This window comes from Lactuca virosa, chromosome 7, assembly GCF_052849685.1.
Source record: "Lactuca virosa cultivar CGN04683 chromosome 7, Lactuca_virosa_CGN04683_v6, whole genome shotgun sequence".
Classification (NCBI taxonomy): Eukaryota; Viridiplantae; Streptophyta; class Magnoliopsida; order Asterales; family Asteraceae; genus Lactuca; species Lactuca virosa.
The window spans coordinates 229761210-229784456 of record NC_136432.1 but is presented as its reverse complement, the minus strand read 5'-3'; positions in this window follow the sequence as shown (position 1 = coordinate 229784456).

Here is a 23247-nt window from a genome sequence, read left to right as displayed (position 1 = left end):
ACGAGCTGAGGGCCAGGTGGGGCATACCAGACTCGTACTGTGGGCTCAATGGCAATCCAGATGTGAGCTGTGGGCCCAGAAGGCAATCCAGACTCATACTGTGGGCCCAGGGGTAATCCAGTCTGTAAAGTTGTGGACCCAGTACATGATGTTATTTGTATATGTGGTATGTGCAGTGTATCAGTATTTTGGGTAACTCACTAAGCCTCGGGCTTACAATTTCAGTTTATTGTTTCAGGTACATCAAGTGGTCGTGGGAAGGCAAAGGCATGATCGTACAACTCCACATATTTATGTTTATGTTTCTGGGATACTCTGATATTATACATTTTGAAAACAAGTTTTGTAATGATTAATGGTTTTGAAATGTTTTTAAAAGTTTAAATTTGGCTTGATTTTTATGGGTGTTACACTAACGACCTGGGATAGAATTTCCCCCATGTGGCGATTTTAGTATGATCCCAAGGCATGTTCCTCAGAAGTTAGATGATCCATCTGTAAAAAGTGTCCATTTCCCCATGTTTTGTTCTTCTTGAATTTGTTGAGTCTCTAATTCTACCTCAGTTTGTAGATCATCACTGAAATCAGCCACAAAATATGCTAGTGCGTGTGACTTTATTACTGATATTGGCTCGTATTTTATGTCATATGTACTCAGCTTCACTGACCGTTGGCCATTCTATCTGACATTTCTGGTTTTCTCATTACATTCTTAATAGGATAGTTAGTTTTGACATGTATACTATGAGTTTCAAAATAATGTCTTAGTTTGGTGGAAGATGTGACTAATGGAAGTATTAGTTTTTCAAGGTGAGAGTACCTGGTTTCAGGATCCAGGAGACTTTTACTTACATAGTAAATAGGGTGTTGATCTCCATCAAGATCCTTGGCTAAGACTACACTAACAACATGTGATAACACTTAAAGATAGAGGAAGAGTGGTTCCCCATCCAATGGTTTCACCAATAAGGGTGCTGAACTAAAATATTTCTTAATTTCTTGGAAGGCATCTTCATGTTCTTGGGACCACTCAAATCTCTTGTTCTTCTTCAAGATGTCATAGAAGGGTTTGTACCTCTCTGAGGATCTTGAGATGAATCTATTTTGAGCTGCCAATGTTCCTGTTAACTTTGGATATCCTTGGTTGAAGTTGGAGATTTTAGATCAATTATGGTTTTGATCTGCTCTGGGCTTGCTTTTTTCCCCGCTTAGTGACCATGTAGCCGAGGAACTTGCCTACCTTCATTCCAAAGTGGCATTTGGATGGATTCAGCTTCATGTTGTATTCATCTAATATGTCGAAGGCTCTTCAAGATCCCTAAGGTGATCTTCATCTCTTTTCTATTTCAACAACATGTCATCGATGTATACTTCCATGGAGTCCCCCAGTTTTTCTTTGAACACCCTATTTACATATCTTTGGTACGTTGCTCCTTCATTTTTAGACCAAATGCATAGCAATAGAGAAATATATATCTATAGGTGTTATGAAGGCAATATCGTCTTGATTACATTTTCCATTTGTATTTGTTGGAATCCAAGTGAGCGATCCATGAATGTTAGTAATTCATGGCCTGTCATTGCATCTATCATATAGTCAATGTGTGGAAAAAGGAAAGGATCCTGAGGACACACCTTGTTATGATCCCTATAGTCCACACATACTCGCCATTTACCATTCTTATTTTGTATTACTGCCACGTTGGTCAACCACCTTGGGAATTTGACTTCGTTGATCATTCTTGTGTTAAGAAGTTTTTCAACTTCCTCTTGGATGATTTGGTTCCTCTCCGGTGCAAACTTCATTCTATTTTGGTGTATAGGTCCAAAAGAAGGATCTATATTAAGTTTGTGAGTTAAAATTTCTTTGTTTATACCTATCATATCTTCGTGTTTGCATATTAAGGTCTTTCTTCTGTCTTTTATGAACTTCACTAGGTCTTGCTCGTTTTCTCCAGGTATTGATGATCCTTTAAGTACTTTGGCGTCAGGATCCTCAGGATTTAAGGGCACTTTCTTTATGTCTTGTTCTTTTTCTTCTAGCACGTCTCATGCCCTTTGCTTTAATTGTTATTCTTTTCGTGGTATCGTGGAAGGCTTCATCGAGGTTTTATAGCATTCTTTGGACTCTTGTTGATCACCGACGGTCTTCAGTGTCCACCAAGGAGTAGGCATCTTAATGCATTGGTGGTATGTTGAAGGTACCACTTTCATGTTGTGGATCCAGGGCCTGCCTAATATCACATTAGAGGAAGATAGGGCATCAATAAGACAAAAGTGTTGCATAGAGTTTACCCCTTCGATATAGATATGCAGTTTGATCTCTTCAACCATGTGCTTTGCTTCACCACTGAACCTTATCAACACTGAGGATTTTTTTATGATCTCAGATTTTGGGATGTCCATCTAGGTTAAAACGTCTAAGAGTATGATGTTTACTGAGGATCCTCAGTCCACCAGGTGTTGGATAAGGTGTCTAAGTCCATAACTGTATTTGATATATTCTTGACCCGACCCGGCATGGTCCATGTGGGTTGCATTGAATCATGTATTTGGATAAATTAAAATGAGAGAAATAACACTTATGGTTTATTAATATATTATAAGTTCTAATATATTAATAATATTATTTAATTAGTATAGATCAAGAATTAATCTAGAATTAATTAAGTGATCAAAAGGTGACTAATTAAATATATGGGTTGATTGTGTAAATCATCCATACTTGTGTAGTTGGCTAAATGCTTCATGGATTATCAAGTTGGGCTAAAACCCATAGGATGCGCCATGGATGCTGTGACAACCCGAAAATTTTTTGTTTTGAAAACTCAGCCAGTCAACTCAACTGAGTGTCAGACTCATTGATAATGATTTCTAGCCTGGTTAAAGGTCATTCTAAGGAGTTTTAAGCCTAGTACACTTAAGGAATGAGTGTTAGAATGAACCTGCTAGAGACACTATACAACAAATCAAGCCTTAACCTCTTCATTTAGAGTTCACGGCCACAACACTTGAGTTTACGGCCGTAAACTCAAGGTGGGCCGTAAACTCCCCCTTTTAGACTCATATCCTTCATGTTCTTCATTATTCACATTTCCAAGTCAAGAAAGTCCCATTCTCTCTCAAGTATCATCGAGTTCTTCATCTTAGATCTTCAAAACGTAAGTGTTTCTTCCATCTATTTGTTGATACATCTCTTAATCTAGTATCATCTAATGATTTCATCCATAGAAATCATCTTTTCTTAGATCTTCAAGAAACACCAAGAACACCAAGAACACACACTAGTGTTCTTGGCCAAAATCAACCATTTCAAGCCTCTACATCGTAAGTACTCTTCCCTACACTTGATATCTAGTTAGGACTCATGCTTAGAGCCTTGAAATCATCAAAAACACAAGAACAAAAGGAGTTTACGGCCAAGCCATCTCCCATGGCCGTAAACCCCTTTAAGGGTGCCATTTTGGCCATAAACCCTCCTAGATGCAAAGCTTGTGACCTAGAACCCTTCATGGATGAGAATAGGACCTTAAACTACTCTCAAATACATAATGACCATGAGTTTACAGCTGTAAACTCCTTTGGGCCGTAAACTCATCAAAAGCCTTCATTGAGTTGGTCTTTCTCATCATTGTGTAGAGCAAAAGTCCGTCAAGCTTCCCTAGCCTTCAAACACCCTCATATGCATCTTTGACCATGAGTTTACGGCCGTAAACTCCCTTAGCCGTAAACACATGGCCGTAAACACCAAGCCATGGCCATAAACACCCTTTAGGTCAATCACATGTGATTCCAACACTTGGTCAAAGTGTTTCCTAGTCCCGGAAGGTGTTTCCTTTCATATAGTTGTTGGGTTTTGAGCATTCTAACACTCCTATGGTGTACATGCAACCCTATAAACCTTGGATCTATGTTTTTTTTCCATTATACATGCAAATATTAAATATTCCAAGGTTTCATCCTAACTAGCATATTATGAAGCACCTATACTACAAAGTTCTAGTCAGATGACATACCTTTTGATGTAGCTTGATGTCTTCAAGCTTTAAGAGCTTAGCCCCAATAGTGTGGAAGCCTCAAGTGGAATCACAAATCACCAAAACACCTTGGAAAACCTTTAGAGAATATGGATACTTGGCTCACACTATGAAATCGGTTATTGCCCTCTTTAGTGTATCCACACTAGCCACTAGCATAATTTCATGAACCATAAGACCCTTTATATAGTGTGGAGACCCTAATACCCATGACCTTTCATTTCCTAGGATCCATGGGTTAAAGCTCCATGGACTATCCATGAAGACTTAGCCCAACCTAAATGAACTTGGCCCACTACATATATATATATATATATATATATATACATATATATATATATATATATATATATATATATATAAGAGTCCATATTTAATTAGTTCCTTTTGATCACTTAATTAATTATAAATTAATTCTTGATCAATACTAATTAAATAATATGATTATATATTAATATATTAGAACTTATAATATATTAATATAAATCATAAATATACTATTCTCAAAAGACTATCCATATAAATTGTGTCAGTGAAGTGCAACCCAAATGGACCATGCCGGGTCGGGTCAAGTACATACCAAATATAGTTATGGACTTAGACATTAATCCAACAGTCTCCCACTTGGATAAGTCTAAAACTATTATTGAGTATGACTTCAAAAACCAACTGGCAATCGTAGCTCTTAAAGCCGCTGTCGAACTCTGATCTTGTCAATGAACTCTGACCTTTGTCAATGACTTGTCCATTAGATAAGGGATCATATATTCCTCCATTCTAGATATCATATGGACTGAGACATGGATTATAATCATTCTCTCTGTCCATTTGTTGTTTCCCGATTTTCGATTTATGATGACTGACTGATTGAACAAATCAAATCAGCCCTGGCTTGGCCAAGCACTCACATGTGTCATCGCTAAATCATCGAGGGGCCCACATATATCGCTTTTATCACGAATGTAAAAGGAATGGATAAACTTCGACTCATATGGCTTGTTCTACTACTTGTTGAATCATACACAAAGGCACGTTTTATAACATCGAGTTACCAATGCGTTTTCGTGCAATCAATGTATAACCAACTCATAGTAACAACTAATATCTCTAGGTTTAAAGAATATAAGATATTATCGTCTCATGATCACTCGTGATAAAATCCATGAAGTGATTCAAATGAGCGCGGGTTGAATCCAATACTCAGAACTTATGAGCACTCATGAGTGTTGTAGCACCACTTTGTCCACCAACTTGGACCTCTACAAACCAACCCATGAAAGTCTTGATTTATATCTACTTCCAACATATGACCGACTGTGGATGGTTTGAATAACTTAATCATTCAGGAAGAGCGACTTAGTTATTCTGTAAGTCAAAACATGCAAAGTGAAACACAAGAATAAATGAATCAAATATGGTATCAAACCCTATGAATATAAATAAACACTTTTATTTATCACCATACTGATTACTCATTATTCATTGTTTCGGTTTTATCAACTTTATACTTGAATTAAAAACACTAGTTGTCCCATGCTCCAAGCATGTACACTATGTTTTTCTTAAACAATAGCTTTGCCATACACCAAGTATGCACTCTATGTTTGTCTATGGTCCTTACTTTTTGAAATAAACCAATTGAACATAATTTCAATGATTCTAATTTCACACTCCAAAATCCTTATCGAAAAATGTGAGAATTTCAAATTCCTATCATTTATCGAAATCTGTTTAGATTTTAAACTTATATGCACTGACCCTCCTGTAATGAATATGTACAAAGTCACAAAGACTTGTCAACAGTCATTATAAGGTATTCTAATGGAGATCAACTCCATGGAAACTAAGTCTCATATTCAAAGTACATTGCTTTGGACATGCTTCTTGCATTAAGTTTTCTAATCTTACACAGATAACTTCCACCTATGGAGACAACTCCATATTCTCATTTTGACTATCACTTCTGAATAAGAGATGCCTCTTTTCAGAATATGTCAATATGGTACTTCCAAAATTAGCACTATACTTCCAACTGTCCCTGAGCAACCAATCTTTCGTAAACCTCAGATTGTCCTCGACAATTGCTTAATCATTTTAGTCATATCCAATTCTAGACCTTTTCCCTTCTTAATGCCTCTGGGCATTTGGAAAAAATTAGAAATGACAAATATTATAGCACATGCAATCGATCCTGTACCCAAAGCAAATGGTACACGATTCATGATGTCTCACATAAAGACATGATTCTAGACCAGTCTTTTGCTACAATATTTTTATTTGCCATGTTTTCAAAATTTGACTATGAAGAGGGATGCCGTACTCATAATCGAATTTTGAGAACGCAATATATAGAATTTCCTTAAGTTGAACCAATCCAACATGAAATTCATATATATATATATTCTTGACTAAGGATGATTAAGGTCTCAATCTAAGCCTTTAGAACTGAAATGAAGTATATCCTCTCCCTTAATTTTAGCAAAACAACTTTTTCAATCCCTGCAGCCTCACGAATTGAAACTTTTGTTTTCTATAATTAACATTGCTAACTTGCAACACTAACAATAATTATCATGCTCCCACTAACATGATGATTATTAGCATAACACTTATGCTCCCACTAGCTTTGACATGTACTCAGAAATCAGCTGGACTTCTAGAAATCAATACTTTATTGACTTTCTTACCAAAGTTCAGATTTCTGATACGAGATGCTTTGATAAAACTTTATCAAAATCATACACCTTTCCTTAGATAGCATGCATGTGTGTTTAAACAATTTCAGAACTATGAAAAGGGATGCCGTAATCATAGTCTCAATTGTTTAGACCTTTTGCCATCTGCTTCAAATCTACTTGGTGGAAGTGTTTCCTCACCATCATTTTCATGAATCGGAGAGAAACCTTATGACCCTTAGATTTTATGGTGTATGTGTTCTTATCCATGTGAATCGTCAAAACCATAGTCACAAGACAAGGATAATGACAAATCCAAACTCATATGGACTGAACTTATGCAATCTTAACTTCTTGCCACCTGGCAGTACAGGGCCTGCCATTGCTTCCAAGTTGTTATGCAACCAATTGAGAACTTTCAGAACTCCTATGCAAAGCCAACTTTAACTAGAATGGGCACAGAATATGTCAACACGATAGGTTATAAACCTCAAGTCGTGTGCTAGTGAAGAACCTCAGGTTTTATTCTTGATTAGTTCTTGAAATTCTTTTTAGGATCTTTAAGACTCCCACTATCCTCTTGACATATAAGACTATCTAGCCAAATATTCAAGAGATAGTGTGGATTCTTTATCAAGACAAACACTTCACACAATTGGCCTTAGTTGGTCTTTGTTTTATCCAAAACATCACAACTTACCAATTTCAAATGTACAAGAGTAGGACACTTTTACTCTTACATTTGACAAGTGTTTTAAACCTTTCTTTAAGATATGTCACTCAAGTTACAATCTTGGAGTATGACTCTAAGAATTGTTTTGGAACGAAGTATGACTCATCTTATTGATCTAACCATTTCAACAATTCATGACTCCTCTTCTTAGTCATAATAATGCACTAAGATGACCTTTAGAGGACTAATTGTGATATGATTTCTAAATCATTAAGATGATCACAAACATGATACTAAAGTACTCTCCCATCTTTTCAGATTTGAGAAACTTTTATCTTTCTGCCTAATTTGATTCTTCCCATTCGTTCTGCCATACATTGAGACTTTTCCAATGTTTCAGAATTATACTTAAACTTGTAAGTATAACCATATTTACTAAACTTTAGTAAATCAAATAGTCTTAACGAGCTTTGTGGTGGACATGACCAGTGCACAAGAATGTGTACTCGATCCCTTTAGTCCTTCACTTGACTCACACATCCATGTGAACAAGTAATTAGTCTTGATTTTCCAATGCTTGAAAGTTCTCATTCATCATACTATTCAACTTGCATGATTCCAAGTTTCGGTCCAATTGAAACTTGGGTGATGAGGAACTTTCCTGATTTGGTAAATTTAGACACTACCACAAATGAAAGAATCAAATCCATTTTCCAATATTGCTGTCAGTGGAATCATATAAGCAACAATTTTCCACAAATACCATTGTAAGGATACTTCAAATAAATAAAATTAAACAGTTTTCTTTTATTTTAAAACTTTGCGGAAAAACTTATCCTTACAATCCACATGGAAAATTGTTGTTATCTATTCCTTAGCAATATATCATAACTTCTTAAGCAACTGCTCAAAATTCTGATGCGATCGAAATCCACCTTCGCGATCAGAATCAACATATACTTCCTTTAAGATTTCTCTCTATTCCTTGATTCTTAAAACATCAACATGTGACCCAGTCACATCATGTAATGAGGATCTCAGAATAGAACTTAACAGAGTTAGATAATGGGCTCTACCTGATGTAGAGTCAAACTTATTGACTTTAACATCCTTAGGTAAATTTGGCAGCTTTGCAATCAACGCCCCTTCCTTTGGTAAAATAAACATATGGACCCTTTGGTAATGGGACTATCTCAGACTTAGCCTTTCTCTTTACCATTTGGTCAACCAGGTTGACTATGGTCAATCCCTTTCCATTGGGAAGAGAATGCTTTTTCTGGATTTCCAGTGTCACCATTTTCACTGTCCATAAAGTTTTTGGGAAGTTGATCTTCTAATCAAATTTGCTTTACTATCGTTCCAAATCATTGCTGATTCAGCAGCACCAAGCAAATAGATATGATCATTAAGGTTCATGTCATAGTCTGTTTCATAGTAGTCCCAAAGGAACTCACTATGTGACTTAGAAAGTGATTGAACATCCAACTTTCTCAAGACTTTGACACCCAACTCTCCCGGCTTGTCAATATGTGACTTCATCTCTAAGATGTGATCACACATAGACCTTGCTTGCCATTAGGGCTTGAGTGACCTTGAACTTGTGGGTTAGGGAGAATAATTAGAGGAGGTGGAGGAAGAAAAGTATGACTTCCATGAGCCAAACTCGGGAAGTCATATTCATTAGGAAAGCTTGGTTTGGGAAGATCATTGTTGTCTAAACCAGACATCAACAATGGGAGAAATTCACGTAAAGTTGATTTAAGTCCTTAATATAACACCCAATATGATATATTAAGGCTAGGACCCAACAAACTATTTTATAACTTGGAAGAGGGATGCCGTAATCCAAGCTATAAAATATTTGAAGGTAGGTGAATGACGATTCACCAATTTCCGCCAAGATAAACGAAATGTATTATTAGGTTTTAATTGGTTTTGAAACTCCTAGATCCTTTTGAGATTCATTGAACTTTTCAATGGCATGTTTCAATCTCGAGTGTGCCCTTCAGGTTTTGTGACTGGGATGCCGAGGATCACAAAACAAGGTGTGAAGTAACCAGGCAAATATACTTGGTACCCTTAATATTTACCCCTCAATCGATGTGCCGGTTAACCACACACGCTCCAACGATACTATGATAAACATTAAGTTACCATTTGCCTACCTTGTTAAGTCCAGGTTAGTGTGCCGGTTAACCACACACGCTCCACTAACAGCTTAAACAAAGTGCAAAGTGTAATTTCATGGATTAGCACCTTATTCACATTTTCCTAAGTAACTAAGATTGAGAATTTATAAAAGGTTTAGTTACTTAGTATTTATCATTAATACTTTTAATGAAGGGATAATTATAGTCCTTGTCCTACCTGTTCGGCTAACGACCCTCCACCAGTCAAGGAAGCGGTGGGTGAGAGTGGACACCCATTAAACTGCCATTTTATAGGCAGTAACCTTATACCCCCCTTATAGACCGGCTTCGTGAATGAGACCTACTAATGGTAAGACGACTTGCTCTTATACATATAATATATTAAACTTTTAATATTATAATAGTATAAGGGTGTATTTTAGACATTTAAAATACTTGGTGGTTTAATCTATTAATTAAACTATACTCTTAATTTAATTAAATTTAAACCATGTCATTATGGAATTATTAATTCTCTTTTAATTAAACACTTTAATTATCTATTAATAAAGTCCATAAGAGTTAATTGAATTATTCAATAAAAACATCATAATTCCAATTATTAAATTCAAAATTAAAACCATTTAATTAATTGTTTAAGTTATGAACCTAAGAGTTTTAGAATTCAATTCTTTTTTTTTATCATAAAAAAACTTTTTCCAAATTCCAAAACTTGAGGGCAAGTTTTGTAACTCTTGAAAACTTTTGGATTCCATAACTTATGGAGTTAAATACTTGTTTTATGATGAATCTTTTCATGTTCCATAACTTAAGAACAAGTTATGGAATTCTTTAAAACATTAAGACTAAGTTTTGTAACTCCATAAAAAACTTTGAATCAATTTTTTTAAAAACCTTTTCATATCCATAACTTATGGAGGTTTCAAAAAACTCTTTAGATCAAACTTTTAAAACTAATAAAATAATCATATCATTTTATCTTTTACTAAATTTGACCTAATTCAACTCATATAGCAAATGATTCAAATTTTACAAATAATTAGTTTTTCACAAAAACAAGTAATTATCTTAAAATTTGACAAACGTCATGTTTTTTTCCTTTTTTTCCAACTTTGAAAATAAAACATTTGCATCAATATAACAGAAAACAACCCATGGCTCTGATACCACTGTTGGGTTTTGAGCATTCTAACACTCCTATGGTGTACATGCAACCCTATAAACCTTGGATCTATGTTTTTTTTTCCATTATACATGCAAATATTAAATATTCCAAGGTTTCATCCTAACTAGCATATTATGAAGCACCTATACTACAAAGTTCTAGTTAGATGACATACCTTTTGATGTAGCTTGATGTCTTCAAGCTTTAAGAGCTTAGCCCCAATAGTGTGGAAGCCTCAAGTGGAATCACAAATCACCAAAACACCTTGGAAAACCTTTAGAGAATATGGATACTTGGCTCACACTATGAAATCGGTTATTGCCCTCTTTAGTGTATCCACACTAGCCACTAGCATAATTTCATGAACCATAAGACCCTTTATATAGTGTGGAGGATTAGGGTTAAACCCTAATACCCATGACCTTTCATTTCCTAGGATCCATGAATTAAAGCTCCATGGACTATCCATGAAGACTTAGCCCAACCTAAATGAACTTGGCCCACTACACATATATATATCTAAGAGTCTATATTTAATTAGTTCCTTTTGATCACTTAATTAATTATAAATTAATTCTTGATCAATACTAATTAAATAATATGATTATATATTAATATATTAGAACTTATAATATATTAATATAAATCATAAATATACTATTCTCAAAAGACTATCCATATAAATTGTGTCGGTGAAGTGCAACCCAAATGGACCATGCCGGGTCGGGTCAAGTACATACCAAATATAGTTATGGACTTAGACATTAATCCAACAATAGTTGCTTATAAACACTATATTCATGCCAATATATGTCATTTAGGACTTGTTGTGTCTCGGGACTTCATTCGTGGAACTTCTCACCCTTACGCGCGTATTCGTTGAATCACCCACATCAGGTGAGTTCATACCCCGTAATAAATCTTTTAACTGTTTTAAATGCTTTTAAGGGGGGGAATACAAGTTGAAAACAATGATAATTGTGTAATGTTTGTTATAAACATCTTTCAAAAGGTTGCTTATGTCTTTTATAAGTGATCAAAACATTTCAAAAACTCTTTTAAAGTTATGTTACTTCATAGTTAGCAAAAACTCCGTTTTTAAAGTACAAGCATAACTGAGTAGATAAATGAGTCTTTTCAATAACAGTTCAAGTAAAACATTAGTAAACTATAATGGGTATAGTTTAAAGATTCAGTTCATACTAGATACAATACACGATAACAGAACGAACATACTATATGAGAAACAGAACGAACATAATAAGTTGCTATAGCATGGAACTACTACAGGATCTAATTATACCAATGAATCACTAACTCATTCTAAACAAAAGGTGATAGTTATATTGGGTATACATGATCATATAACTTTAATGTGAATTACACGGCGTAGCAACTAGTTTGCTAAAAAGTCGCGTTTGGTTCCCTTAATCTCTAGACAAGGAGAGCGTTTAGTAGGGGTACTAGCCTTCACATTATGACCAATATAAAATAAACATGTTTTAAGGTCATCAGTACATCCGTATGTCATTTTAAACGACAAATGTGTACTTACATTTCCCATTACTTTTATAAAATGACAGTACCACTTGAAAGTCAAATGCAAACTATTTTCGAGTTAAGATAGTTATAAACTAGGGAAAACTTACATTTTACAAACGACAAACAGAACAGTCGAGTCTAGTACATTCAGTAGAAAGGGACCATAATGCTAACCTTATGATTCCTTAATGTATACATTCAAAGGATATATATATAACAATAGGATCCGACAGATAATAGGATGTGTGCTCTCCGCTTCACTTCCTGTTCCTTGTTTGGTTGTGGGCTTGGAACGGATTCACCCAATCTATTATCTATTCGATTTTAGATATATATATATATATATATATATATATATATGTATATATATATATATATATATATATATATATATATATATGTTCAGTATACATTAAGTCATCATAAGGGTACCAGGTATGGGTCAAGTCATAGGACACAAAGTCAATGCACTGTTTTCTAGTACAACATACTTTCCAAATAAGAACTTTTGGTATACAAAACTAGAAACTTCCCAGTAAAGGGTTTAATCCATTTTATTAAACCAGTATAAACTCAAAGGACCTTAGGTGATTAACTCTATAATACTTTAGTTTATACATCATGGTTATATATAATTAATACCCAATAGGTAGTTGGATGTGTGCTTTCCGCCTTACTTCCTGTTCCTTGTTTGGTTGTGGGCTTAGGGCAGATTCACCCAATTAACTTTCTATCCGATATTAGATCATATATATCCAGTATAAACTAAGTTATTATAGAAGTAATCACTGTGGTCACCATTTTATTATAAGAAATAAGGGTTTTCTTAAAGATCCTTTTCATTAAATATAAAGGAACCATTACAATTAACTCCATGAGTAACAAGTGAATACACCAGGGTTATATACCACAATGATCAAACAAACAATGGGATGTGTGCTTTCCGCCTTAGGGCAGATGCGCACAATCGATTGTTTGTTTACTCTGAGTCTTATATAACTTGTATCCATTTAGTACTCATAGAAGGGATTGTAGAGCCATTTTTACTTATCTTTCATTAAAGTAGGAAATATAGGATTTTCTAGGGGAACAGGCGAACTTTTCTAAACAAAACTTACAACTTACTACATTTTACAACTACATCTTTCAACTACATTTTCAACAACATTTTACAACGTACTTACATCACTAAAATCTTATGAACTCACCAGCTTAATTGCTGATCAATTCTTTCAAATAACTTGTATTCTCAGGAGACTAATAGACAGCTACTCACGCTAGGAATTCAGAAGGTGGAGCATAATAGCTTCAAGTCTTGTTTTGTTATTTGCTTATGAATTCTGTGTTTTGTGAACACACACATTGTAAACACTTTCTTTCTAATGAAATGTATGTTCATTACTTGCTTACTATAATGCATCTTGTGATACTAAACATGATGTCCTCCACCCCCGAACGTTTCCGCCGTTCCGGTTTTGGGGTGTGACAGATTGGTATCACAACATTGTTTATAGTGAACTAAGTATATCAACCGATAAAAGATATACAACTATAAATACAATGGGGCTTAAGTGCTCTGGATAATGATATATTTTAAGAGTATAACGATAAGTTATAAAAATATACCTACTTGCTTATACATGTAGACCAAGTATCACAAGAAGAACAGAACTAAAGTATTTAAAGGCTGAACACTGTCGTCAAACCTGAACAGTTATGTAATCATAGCTAGGATCAATATAGCCTGATCAACTATATTCATTCGAGATGTGACCGACATGTGTTTGGGAGTGATGTGGTGTTGCAACAGTCTTAAAACTTACCTAAACACCAGTCAAGAGAATACTAGATCAAGTACATTAGAGTTAAAATACTATAGGAGTATTTTAGGCACCATATAGATAACTTATGTGATAACTTAAAAGACCGTTACGGATAGGTCTATAATCTTGCAATGTATACTCCCAAGGTTATATATAATTGAGATTTTATAGACTTAGAATTTGTGATCTACGCTCCACTACCTATTCCTTGTTTGGTTGTGGTTTTGGAGTAGGATCAGTTATTCGAAGGTCTATTTAATCTTGAATTATATACAACTTGTATACATTGTACAATTATAGAAGGACTCTGTAAGGATCACCCCATAAAGTCACCTTAAATCTCATAGATTCTTTAGTCACTTCCATTCTCGCACGACAAGCCCAGATAGCTGTAACCACTTCCTCATAGTAGACAACAGAAGTGTCCAGGAGGAACAAGAACAAGTTCATGAGAAGTTTTCAAAGAAGGATCAGCAGAAGTAACCAAAAGGTCTTACACGTCACACTAATAAATAATAATCTTGTTAACTTAATGAGCGAGTGGAGACACTGCTCACATTTTGTGTTAGGATTATTTCTTACATGCAGCTGGTAACAGTTATTCAGGCAAAAGATATTCATTCGAGGACAGCCATTTCAAATTCATAGAGTTTATTAGGTATAGACTCTTTTATGAATTCTTTCTAGAACCCTGTGGAAGTCAGGAACCGATGCACTCAGAACTAGGATAACCTTGTCTTTTGGCTTTCGGTTTATATCCACTGTTTTAGACTCACGAGATCATTCTTCGCCATGCGACAGATCCATGTCTTCACAAGGAGGGAACCGACCACCAGGCGAAGCACCAATTCTGCAAATAGACTCCGCTACCTTTTAGGCTGCGGTCACAGCTGCTGTGACAGCCGTTTTGGCACAGTTCGATACAAATAACGCTAGCGGAAGCGGAGCCAGTTTTGCTCATCACAATAGTAATCAAGGGAACCCGCGAGTGGCTGCTGTCAAGGACACCCCAGACCACGAGCCTAATAACAAGAAGTGAAAATACTGGGCTAGACAAAAGAAAAAGTCGACCCAAGGTTCTAACAATAGACCACAGCCCGTGGCTACCCCTGTGGCCACAACAGCAGTCACAACATCTGACACCTCAGCTACCACTACAACCCCCGGTAAACAATATGCTGGAAATCTCCCAAAGTGCGACAGATGCACTTACTGTCACACCCCGCTAAAGCGGAAACACGAGGCGTGGCAGTATAAAGGGTTTCATAGCAAAAGTTAAAAGACAACACCAACCATAGTATTAAAAATCATTACAAATTTACAATGGGTTTGAACAACTTCTAAAAGAAATTACAATGTAAATTGAAATACAACACATGCGAATGCTCCTAAAAGTGATGTGTCCCTAAGTGCCACTTACTCGATGATTCCTGAAAAAGCATGTAAAACGAGCGTCAACTATAAAAATAGTTGGTGAGTACTCACAAGTTTAACAAAATAATATTGGTTCATGAATTGAAATCAATGTTTTGATAAAAGTTTCCAATAATAAAAGTATATTGCTAAAAGGAGTAAATAAGTTTGTAAAAACAAAGTTCTTTGTCATCATGAGAGATAAAGTATGTTGCCCGAATAAGATGCAACATTCATATTCTCATGGAAGATAAAGTTCGTTACTCAAACGAGTAAACAAGTTTCATTGCTAAAATGAGCAATCAATTTTTTTGCTACAAGGAGCAAACAATTTCATTGCTGAAACATGTATATAAGTTTTCAGTAATAAAAGTTCGTTGTTGTAATGAGAAACAAAGTTCATTGCTATAATTAATAAACAAGTTTATTGCTATAACGAGAAACGAGTTTCTATGTGTATGAGCAAACAATGAGTCTCAACCAAACCTATGACTGAAGCCCTATCAAGATCTATGCTTATCGTTCCATAGATGAATATGGTATCATGCACTCCAGCAATAGGGCGAGTGAGGAGTTGTCAATTCCTAATAGCGCTATCCATAATGACCATTGGCTCAAAGAGTTAATGGTTAGAGATAAGGGAAGGGCCTTAGTACAATAAGTTCTCATGTTCCGTGTTGCATAGACATACATAGAGAGACATAGCAATAAAATAACAATCATGTTTGATACAAATCAATTTAAATACAACATTCAAATAATAGTTTTTCGGGGCATGCTTTTCCACCCCAAAACATAAAAACTGAAAATAGGGGAGTGCGTGAATACTCACAATATGCATTGAGATGATGCAAATGATGCATTGAGCTAAGTTCCACTTGTACCACTATCGATTCCTACAATAATGGTATTCGCTAGTGAGTCTCTAATCGAAATCTAACACTAGTATACTTACTACTACAATAGAATTATGCCAATATTGTGTCAAAATTTAATATTGATAAGTTACAAACATTTTTCTGAAATGGTGAAATTTTATAGCTCATGTGATTAAGACAATTTTGGATATTAATTTCCAGATTTTTGTAATATTAATTGATGGTATTTCAACACATTTAAATGTGTTTTAAGCTCTTAAAAAGCCAAAATATTATCAAACAATTTCCAAAAATTCTCAAACTTTGCATTTTCATTCTAAACACAGTAGAGGTCTTTCAGAAATTTTCCCTTGAATTTTTGTTGTGATTTACTATTTTTCCCAATTTTTAAACCTTCATAACAATATAAATTTGTGAAAAATAGGATCCAGATGATAAAAATTCCCAAACTTTTTATAATACTGCCATTACACATACTTGAGCTGGAAAAAATATAAAAACGGTCTTCTAAATTGTTTAACCTAATTTTATGATTTTTGTGCATTTATTCTAATAAAAATTGAAATAAATAGAAAATAGTTTCCAAAATTACCCAAACTTTTTGTATTACTGTTATTAAACATTATTAAGCTGGGCAAAATATAAAAATTGATTTTTAAACTGTTTAACCCAATTTTATGATTTTTGAGCATTTATTTTAATAAAAATTGAAATAAATAGAAAACAGTTTCCAAAATTGCCCAAAATTTTTGTAGCACTCTTGTTATACATATAGAAGCTGTGAAAAATATAAAAGATATTTTTCAGTTAGTCTTTCTATTTTTCTTTGTTTTATCCTCTTAAATAATCATTAATTGGAGAATAATTATTAAACAGTTAAAGTAAATTACCAAAATTTTTGTAAAGTTCATTTACAGTGTAAATAATCTGGGAAAAATCCCAAAGGTGGTTTTTATCTACTGGAATCCGATTTTGTGTATTTAAGTGTATTTAATCTTAGAAAATAGGAGAGAAATAGTATACAGAATAGAAAAATCATCAAAATTGTTATGTAGCCTCCTAATGTACTACAAGGTGTTCTGGTAAAGTTTCATGAATTTTGGATGAGCAGAACTATTTTTTCTATTTTTAGGCCATTATAAATACAAAAATCGGGGAAAAATAGGAATGCAATACGAAAAATTCTGAAAATATTTTTCTGAGTCTTATACCTCTGGTAGCAACTGCGAAAATTGTTATATATCATTTTAAGATTCTCTAAAGGGCTTTTATGATTTATTGGAGCCAAACAAAAAGAAAATTCAAAACCATATTAAACAGTAACAAAAACCGATGAAATTTAATTTGGGGTCATTGCTTAGCATAGGGGTCATCCACGAATTTACCTAGGATTTATAGACATCAGAAAGTATTTTATATGATTTATTGCCCTATTTTATTTCAACAATTATAATAATTCGAGAAAAATGAATTATTTTCTGAAAATTTGTTGAACATCTAATTTTGTTGATGGAAATCTAGGAAAAATCGGATTTGGTCAGAAAAGGAGTTTTAGATATTTATTTGGAAATAAATCCTTCATGAACATATTTGAAAGCTTTTAACAACATACTTTGATGATCTAGCATCTAAGCTTGAAGATCATCACATGCATGTTTGTTTGAAGACCATTCATGAGTTTGAAATGTTCAAAAATCGTTTTTGAAAGAAAACTTAGAGTGCATGTGGTGATTTTCCACCAAAACTTGTAGAAAAGTGCATTTTCATGATCTTGACTTAGGTTTAGGTCCTTGGATTTCATCATTTACAACATGCATGTTGTTTTTGGGTGAAATCCTACCACCATCATCATCAAAACTGAAGTGAATGAACATGCACACATATTTTCTAATAGAAAGGTGTAGAAGAAGAAGGAAATGCAAGAAAAATCTTAAAAACTTGAAGGAAAATGAAAGGAAATCGTGTTCTACCTTAATGAACACCACTACATGATGAAGATTTTGTGTTTGAGGTGTGTTCTTGGACTTGTTTTCTAGACAATTTCGTGGTGGAGGGAGATAGGAAGAGAGAGTAGAGAGAAAATGAAGTGAGGGAGTGTGAGAGAAAAAGAGATGGAGTGAGTGTGTTGGGAAAGTGATTGAGTGTGTTGGGAAGAGGAGAGAGAGAGGGAAAGAGAAATCCGACTTTTGAGGTTATAATATCCCTCTCCCTTTCATTTGTCTTTATAAATTTTAAATATTTTATAAAAATATCAATTATTTATAAAAGATGCAACTTAACCAAGTTTGTATGCATAAAAGTGTTGATTTTTGGTTTATAAATTAAGGGTAATGTTAATGAGTTAAATTTCATTTTCCTTGAATGCATTTTCATAATTTTAATTGTTATAAGATCATATTATAAGGTTCATAATTATTTTTATAAAATTTTTAAGGTTAAAGTTTATAAATGTGAGTTTTTAGGGCATTTAGGGTTTTTGAGAGTTTGTAAATCTTTGGATATCAAAATTACTTGAATTTTGAGACTTCAAACTATTTTAGAGTTTCATAACTCTTATTCAAATTAGAAATATTGTTTGTAATTTATTTTTAGCGATTTATTGGCATTCTATGTAGTGATTCCGAGATTCAAGCGAAATTGAGGAATCAAGTATACTAGTCCTACTCTTCAACTTTGACTTAAGTTTCTATGAGACTTTGACCTAATTTCTACTTCTAGGTCAAGTGCATAATGTGTGTATATGATTCATGAAATGGTGTTCGAGTCAAAGAGTGACCCAAATATGGGTAGTCACTACACTTAAGTAGTAGTAGAATTCACATATCAATGTGAAATCTAAGTACACCATCCATTGTTTCTATTTGTTTCCAAGTTTCTACTAGGTTATAACTTAGCTTCTAGTTACTAAGTCTAATATGTGTTGTGCCTACATGTGCAACTAAGTCTAGTCAAATCTAGAACCGGCTCGAATTTTGACGGTTGTCACAGTCTCCCCCAGTTGAAAGAATTTCGTCCCGAAATTCAATTCGTGACGTATTCTATTAGAACTCAGCCGAATACAATTGTATAGTTGGAGAGGTGGTGACTTGAAGAGCTCTTTGATTATTTTGGGTTAATTCCTCAAGGGAAAAGCCCAATTCTTTAGCTATAATCAAATTAGTGTCTCCTTAATTCGAGTTCTATCGTCTAGATTGTGGGAAATCTGGTTCATGGAAATCATGATCCAACCTTGGCGACCTAGTTGAAAATATTATCTAGTTAGATATTATCTAACTTAAAAGAATGTTATAAGTTTTGCTGAAGCACCCACTGCATTGAGCGTTAAATCCGCATTGATCCTCAAGTCGCATTCTAAATTAACACTAAGTGTAAATTCGCCGCTTAATAAAGAAGAGATTAGGAACAATTTGTTCACTTCCGGGTTGGCTATTACATCTGGAAAAGATATATTCTGAAATAAGAAGGGGTAGCACGAATGAAAGGGAAATGATCGAGGGTAAGTTCCTAAAAATACGTACTAAGGGTAGGCAACGAAGTTTTGGTACATCTCCAACGTAAAGGCTATTTAAGTGTCGTCTACAAAATAAGTTACGAAATGATTGAGGATCTCCGAGGCTATAATTACTACTATGGTTACTCTTACAATAATAGAACTATATTCGAAGAATATATATATTTAGAGAGTCAATGTTGCAAATGGAGGCGATTAAATCACAGTGTGTAGATAGCATTTTAAGTGTTTAGAAGTGATAAAAATCTCACTGTTATCAAAATGTGTGTTTAGAAATGATAATTAATCTCACTATTATCAAAATATGTAATAATTCCAAGATAACGAAAATACATGTGTGGCGATCAAACGAAGTAGTAAAATAATATAAAGATTTAATTAAGGTTACAGGTTTAAGTCATCAATAAGGGAATTTATACAAAAATATTTTGATTACTCTTTTGAAAAATTGTCTAATTCTCTAAGTCAGGACAAATTCAAGCTTATGAGTCAAAATATTTATAAAAACAAAGTTGAGAGTTTAGGAACTCAATGAAAATTACAAAGTAGAATGTTATTTTAAGAAATATGTAAAATATCGATCATTGAAAATAGTGCATTCTTAATTTACTGTTTCTACAAAAACAATCATTTAGAAAATAGATCATAGTAAAATTCAAGACTTTTGATGTATTTAAAGAAAACAAGAAGCATAAGAAAATGTATTCTTTCACATATATTTTCCGGATATAGAAAATTTTATAAGCATAAGGGTATTCATCTTGTGTATTAATTATAAGGAAAAATACAATGAAACTTGCATTTTAAATCAAATTTCCGAATTTGGAATGAAAGAGCAAATGCAAATAAGGATTACTTGTTTACTGTAGATTTCAAAATAAAAACAAGATGTATATGATAAAAGGCGTAATTGAATATATTAAAGTTGACTAAATCAAAAGTATGCCTTACGACTATATACGTATTAATCGCTCAAAACGAAAGGGTAGACTTCTAATCTTTATGTATACGAACATGATACCACGAGAAGCAAAATAGACAGAAACAAAGTTAGACAATGTATTATGTTACTATTATGGGCGTGCGAGATCTAAAATCAAAAAGAGAGCGAGAAATCAAGTTCGGGGGAAAGAAAAAGGAAGGTAGCGGCGGCAATGATTGTTATTGTTGAAATTATAAGAACAATACATATAGTTAGATTTAAAACCAGGTTGAGATATATTTCAAACTTCAACATGTGATGTATATTGATGATTAAATAGAAATGAAGAAGTTTTAAAGTGTTTTCTAAGGTTTGCTAAAAATTCACGAGTTATCTATTAAGTTAAACTCCATTTGTGAAAAAGAAGAAACACTAAAACTTGTAATTGAAAATCTGACAGTTTTGACCTTTTTGACCGGAGTCCAACAATGCTTAAAACGGATAAGGTAAAGACTTAACATATTTAGATGAATAATTGTGCATTGTCGAAAGTGCGCCACTGGAACTTTAAAAGTGAACACTAAGTTTTGCAATGCTTTATATTTTAGAATCTTTATAGATTATAAAACTATATTGAAGCAAAGTACACAAATAAGGTATGTTTTGAATTACAAGCGTTAGATATGTCTTATAAACATGTTTGAAGTAGACATTTGCATAAATATCATGTTGTGTTTTCGAGAAAACACATTAAAGTAAATTACAATGTCTAAATGAGAAAGCGGTTAAATGTGTCAAAGCAAAAGTGGTTTGGAAAATCCGAGGATGCTTTTACATATAATAGGACTTCAATGTTATATGTTTAAGTTTTATAGCATAGAGTTTAAACACTTTTATAAAAGAAAATGTTTCTAAGTTTTTCGAAAACGTGTCAAAATGGTAAGCAAGGTTTAAAATGGTTTATATGCCCTTAAAACACATCTATCCATTGAAATGGATTTGAAATGAGATTGTAATAGCAAGATTAAAAACAATATTGGTTAAATTGAGTTTTGAAGAAAAGTGTTAAGTTAAAACAAGTTGTCAAAAGATTTTTAGCGAGAATATGGCGTAAATTGTTAGGAAAGGTCTAGTAAGTTGTATGAAGTGGTTATAAAGTATTTTATCGATGATAAATAAAACCGATGAAACGAAATAACTTTTTGATGGAAGATTAAGAAATAAGGAATAAGTATGTTAGTGTAGCTGATCGTACCTAAATACTAAGGTGAGTACAAGGCGAGTACTGATGTCTTTTCCCCAAGATAAAGGACAAGAAAATTTGTTAGTAAAATGTTTTATGGTGTCTATGCAGTTTATGACCTTTTATAGAGGTCAAAGGGATATCCAATGTTAAGTTTTAAGCTCAAGGTGGAAATAACCTAGAGCTAAATCGTAGCGTAGTAATAAGGTCTCACGTATGGGTTAAACCTCCGTGTCTCCTCGTGAGTCGAATCCGGAATGCCCACCAATGGTATCCAAATGATTACTTAGTGGCGACTCATCTACCTCCTTACGCGATGCTCCAATTATCATTCGTGTCGATATCGAAACACTTTTTCATAGTTTTAACTCTAGTACGAAGACGATGAAGAGGTATTGAGGAATAATTGGTATAGGTTTCGACTTATGATTATTACTAGTGTATATCTAGCTACTAACCTTACATCTAAAGTCAATAGCTACCAAGGAATACTCATTCTCAGTACTAAGTGCATTGCTCCTAGAGTGGCTAGTGATATAACCTAAGTGGTTAACCTAGCACTTGATAAGGGATAAGAATATTTCTAAATAAAGGCATTGTTATAAAAGTGCACTTAGTTTCTAAGTGTATCTAGATGAATGCCTATAATATGCAATGCCCGTACGCACACCGAAAAATTTTGTTTTTCAAAAGTTTAAGTTGAAAAACGTTTTGAACATAATTCTACTATAACCGTTTCAAGCCTCACATTAAGTTTCCTTAATTAAGCATAGTTGGCCAGGCTATACTTAATTAAAGTCTGATAATGCGTACTCGAATTAGTTATACCAGTAGTATGTTCAGTATTTTAAAAAACGTTTAGAAATTTTTTGGCTATAGTTGTGGTTTTCCAAAGGAAAACCGGTATTCTCTATAACCTTCGGCTCTGATACCATTTCCTGTCACACCCCGCTAAAGCGGAAAAACGAGGCGTGGCAGTATAAAGGGTTTCATAGCAAAAGTTAAAAGACAACACCAACCATAGTATTAAAAATCATTACAAATTTACAATGGGTTTGAACAACTTTTAAAAGAAATTACAATGTAAATTGAAATACAACACATGCGAATGCTCCTAAAAGTGATGTGTCCCTAAGTGCCACTTACTCGATGATTCCTGAAAAAGCATGTAAAACGAGCGTCAACTATAAAAATAGTTGGTGAGTACTCACAAGT